This window comes from Monopterus albus, unplaced genomic scaffold, assembly GCF_001952655.1.
Source record: "Monopterus albus unplaced genomic scaffold, M_albus_1.0 scaffold127.1, whole genome shotgun sequence".
NCBI classification, from domain to species: Eukaryota; Metazoa; Chordata; class Actinopteri; order Synbranchiformes; family Synbranchidae; genus Monopterus; species Monopterus albus.
In genome coordinates this window covers 3,897,305-3,902,943 of record NW_018128007.1, presented here as the reverse complement: position 1 = coordinate 3,902,943, position 5,639 = coordinate 3,897,305, and positions in this window count along the sequence as shown.

Below are 5,639 nucleotides of genomic sequence, written 5' to 3'. Positions count from 1 at the left end.
ATACAATTTAAGGGGTCAGTTAAATCTTAAGATTCATGCTATACGTAGAACCAAAAAAAGATTTTATATTTCCATAAGTGGGGTAAAACTATGGAATAATTTAAGTGTAGACATAAAAAATAGTAATAGAATTGACGAGTTTAAACATAAATATAAAGGTTTGTGTCAATCAAGATATATGCAAGAACAGGCTTAATGATTAATTAGATGGAACATTGTGGGTGTGGTGTATGAATGTTAGCACTCTGTAATAATTCTTTAGTATATTACTTGTGTGGTGTAGAAGATAATTATTTAAGAATGTAATTATGTAAGAATGTTAACACTCTGTTATAATTTTTTTAGTATATTACTTGTGTGGTGTAGAAGAGAATTATTTATGTAATTTACTGCTTGCAAACCAATGATGGTAAGATGATGTCATGGGGTAGGACTGGATAAGTCTGACTTCTTCCTACTCCATTCAAGCATGTACTAGGTATAAGCACATTGATATTGGATTAGCATTTGTTGGATATGTGTAAAATTATGTGTGTTGACATATCAACTGTCTTTACATGCTTGAAAGAATAAATCAAATCAAAATCAAAATTAACAGCTCTCTTAATCTTATGATCTACAACAAATACACACAAACATGCTGGTTTCCAACACAAAGAAGCACACATTCCATACACAGTACATCAAGGTGTGTCCACTTTATCATGGGGTAAGAGGACAGGTGTCGTTTTGAAGGCTAGTAACTCACAAACATCTATTATAATAAACACCTGGATCTGTCCTACAACATGATCACCACTCTTAATATGACAGTGGGAAAGCACCGATACAATCAATGCAAATACTGATCGCAGCTGATCAGGTACCAGCCAGATGTGATCAATCCACAGTTATAATTTTCTCTTCTGCTAAATGAGCAAATTTCGTTATGTAAAGCAAACAAGTTGAAGTACTGTGGTTATAAAAGCCACACACCTACAATTAAGACATAATGTGCTATAGTTACAGTCACACGCTAACTTGCAAAAGAATGATCCCGATATCTTCTGTGCAGAAAGGCAACATTATATTCACTTTAAATTTGAGAAAAGAAGCCAATACTACTATCGTGGTATTCTGTATTGACAGATACTCCAAGTTTAGGTCTCAGAATTGATACTGGGAGAAAAAAAAGTTTGATCAGTACATCAATATTTCTTTGCTTCTTACAGTGCATGTCATCCCTCTGTACTTCTCTTTGTTACAGCTGTGTCCAGCTCAGAGTCAATGCAGAGAATGCAGCATGGCAGCCAAAAGGCTGAGTTTTCCTCATCCCACCCTACTCTTGCCTGTATCTATGTCCCTACTAAATGGTCTCTGTAATCCACAAAGTCCAGCAGTCTCTACTCCCACATGGGCCTCTTTCCATTCAGTCTTTGTCGATGTAATTCTTGTCATAAATCCAAAAGACCAGTGCCTGTGCCTGAGTAACAAATGCAGAAATGAAAATGAGCTCATGGGTGGACAAATGAATAAACTCCTGCTAGCAAATACAAGTGGTCTTTAAGCATTCACTTAACACACATCATGTGGGTTATGCATGTGTACACATCCCCTAAACTAAAGGTCACAAGATTGAGGCTTCAAAGCAGGACTGAGAAGCTCTGAAATGACCTTTGTTCCACACAATTTAGAGGATAGTGTGGGCTGAGCAAAGACTAACAGACAGTCAAATCAGTCTTTCACAATTCCCCAAGCTTGGAGTGAAAAACGCTGTGGCCAACCAGCCATGGCCAAGCATTAAACCTAACTGTTCCGCTCTCTGCAGACTGCCAGAGAGATATGGCAGAGACAGCTTAAACTAAGACTGAGAGAAAGGTTGTTTTTTTTCTTTTTACTGTATATCTTGCTATGAGTGTGTACATTTGGTTTCCTGCCAAGGATTCTGCATGTGTTGTGTCACTCTCTTTGTAGCATATGTTGTAAAAGAGGGAGTCCAAAAATGACATCTTTGGTTTTAGCAATAACAAACAGTGTTGTGCCAATCATGTACCAACTGCACCTCTCTCCACCTCTCTCCAGTCCTCTCTACGGCTTCCTTCTCTGTCACACACCTCGGGTCTCCAGTGGTGTGGGAATATAAGATCCTGAGGGGCCTGTAGCACTTCATGCATGAACATTAAGAATCCATGCTAAACAGGGACTAGAAGAAAGGTGACAAAAGATGACAACAGTATCACATGCAAATGTAGCTGACCATTTCTGACAGCTTTCCAAGGGAAGCCCAGGGAGGAAAAACAGGAAGGCCAGAAATAGAGCAAGGAGAAAATAGGTAAGAAGCAGCTGCTCCAACCTCCCTGGACATGTCACTATGTCACACTTATCCTGGATGAAACAGCTCACAGCCTATTTTGCTGCATAATAACATGTGCTATGGGAACTGGTGGCATGTCACCATCAAGATATACTCAGAGAGGGAGGCAGGGTAGGCCAAAGGATAGACAGAAAAGGAGAGATGAAAGTCAAGGAGTGCGTCACAAAGAGAAAGAGAGAGGATTTGCTTCCTGTTTATCGAGAGTGGGGAGAGCACAGGAAACAGACCAGAAGGCTGCCTGACCACTGTTAACAGGAATGACAGTGATGACAATGCACACATATGCTCACTACCTTTCCTCTGCTTTGTCCTGAGTGATTACGCAGAACAGATTTAGTGCAAAACTTTGTGTCTTGGTGACATCTGGACACTTGATTGGTTCCTGGTTCCATATCTCCCTGCTGTCCCTGGTCTGGCCAGTCGCTGTGTTAACAGGATAAAGCTCAAGTGCGTGCATGCCTCCAGCTATGTTCTCAAACGCTCCCAGCAACATTCCCAATCCAGGACAGTCTTCCTAGCAATTCTATGCAGTAAGCAATCTCCCGCATTTCTCTTACCGTTTACTTATTCAAAGTAATCTCATCCATTAACTAGCATCTGGCTAGAACTAGCACTGGTCCTTAATCAGCTCAAACAGGGTTTTGCATTGTTTTTCTCTGATTCCTTTGGCTATGAATATACAGCAGCCTTTTGTTTGTTTTTTCTTGCAAGACAAAAGCTGTTGTCATTTTGTAAAGCTGCAAGTCTGTGGCAAAAAAAAACAAAACAAAACTGAAAATAAACTCTGCCTGACAATAATGGATGGCCTTAACCCCATAAATAATACTTCTGCAAAGAAGCTGGCCTGGTGATGCAGGGGAGTGATATGTTTACACCTGGGTTTGTACCAGTTTGTCTGGATTTGATTATTCTATGCAGAAAGTTATGATGATGGAAAAATCTGCAAGAATTCTTCCACATCTTTGACAAGTGCTGCAAAGAGCTGGCTTGAGGTACACACCTACAAATGAACACATTAACTACAGTGAATCATGGGTACAGTATGTGGAAATACTGGTGTTTTAATATTTTTATACTCGCCTGTTGTTTAAATACCGACAGGAAAGATATCATTAAATTGTTGGAACTGATGCGCACAACTGCTCAGGGATACAAGAGGCCATGGATGAGCACTTTTAATATAACTTCACTGGGCCAGAATTAGGATGACATGATACAGGATATATAACTAATATAGCAAGCTGAGTGTGCTGAGTCATTCCAAGTGTATATAATATACTGCTTCATCCTCCAATAAAATGAAAATCTGTCATAGAGAGAGCACACAGAAGAGAGAGACATTTCTCATGTCACTGTTAAAACACTGCCATTAAAAACCACTTACCAACAAATAAAGATGCCTATTAGCTGCTGTCTATCATTGCCAGTTAGCAGGGTCATGCAACCTCCCCGTCTGGTCCTCGGTCATCAATTAATCCTGCTATTTAACACAACTGGGCAAGTTCAAGTAGTTAGATCTATGAGACCATGTTTCAAAAAAAATGGACACTCTATAGCCTATTGGCTGCTGTAAAATGCACAATCAATCACCAGGTAAAGCTCTAAATATACACATACAACTCCACATACACACATTTCCTAAGCTAGCTAGCACCATTAATCTTTAATTTAAGCAGCTCCGTCATGTGATCAATAGCTCCCATACACACGCACCCTCCTAGTCACACTACATAACCATCAATAAGCTTTCACTGTGAGCTCCAAATGAGCCCCAGGCATGACTTAACCTGGCCCTCATCTATCAGGACTATCTGTCACAGATTTTCATCTATTTTTCCATCACTAGACCCTGCTCCATGTACATTTTAGACACACATGTTTGAAAATTTGAACACGTCTTTCTAAGCAGACCAAAAGCTACAATGATTGAAACAGCCACCACTGCATTATGTTTCAGGGTATGTGAAAAAGCATAAATTAAAAAAAAAAAGAAAAAAAAAAAGAAAAAAAAATGAGGTCAAATCTCAAGTGCAGGCTGGCCCCTGCTTTTCTCTGCATTGCTGTGAATACAATTCACAGTGTGCTGTTTGCATTGTTTCAGTCTCCCTACACCAAGTACAGTGGCAAAATCCTGCTGCTGTGTCTCCGGGCAGCCACAGTGACCCACATCACAGCCTCTGGCAGATTACACTGCAGCACATACCACACACACATTTCCCAAGATACGTGACCACAGTGTGCCTGACATTCGTGGCTCATAAAAATGTAATTTCTGATGGCTTAACACACACACACCTGTGTCCCCACACCAACCACATACACACAGAAAAACAACAAGCTCGTTGTTCTGCTGTCCATCAGTCAGGAGTAACTGCTGATATGGATATCAGTGTGACTGGGCCAGAACAACTCCACTCCAAGAGTCCTCAGACATACAAGTGCACAGACCCACACACATAGGCTTGGGAATAGATACAGTAGGAGCTAGAGATGCATGGCTGTGTGTACAGTATGTTGGCCCAGAAGGGAGTGCTGTACCTTGGTCAGGGTGACACCAGGGCACCAGGGAAAGCTCACTCTGTCACACAATTACAGTAAGACACAGTACAGGGTAAAGGTTTGACCTGTGCTCTCTTCTAGTTCTTGTCTTTCTTTCACATCAAAACCGTGCAGACATAATTTTGTGCTTAAGAAACAAATTTTGCCAAAAGTCATATTTAATAATCTAAACAACCTTGACAGCACAGTCATAGCTGACAGTGTAGTCACACTTCAAACTTGTTAGAAACATTTAGAAGCAACCAAAGACAAATAAACAAATGCTACATACTGTACTTTCCCTCACTGCTGGTCTACTCAACAAGACTTTTGGTTTGGTTGTCAGTAAGTGATTGCCTGTAGCTAAAACGTTAAATGTGGTTTTGGGTTTCACCACAGTTTACTTCCCTCAGAGAACACATGAAGAAAGAGCTGCACATTAATACCAAGCTTTAAAGCAAACCTACAGTACCAGCAAACACAATCCTATTTTGCCCCTGGTTAATTTGGTTAAAAAGCAAGGAAACCAAGACAATGAGTGAGATGTATAAGCTTTGAAGTCAACTAATATATATATAATTAATTCCCCACTTGCCCCCACTTTGGGGCGGTCTTGTATTCCTTCGTTCAAGCTCAGGCCCTCTACCTTGAGTTTGAGGGTCCTGCGCAGTATCTTAGCTGTTCCTAGCACTGCACTCTTCTGGACAGAGATCTCAGATGTTGTTCCTGGGATCTGTTGGAGCCACTC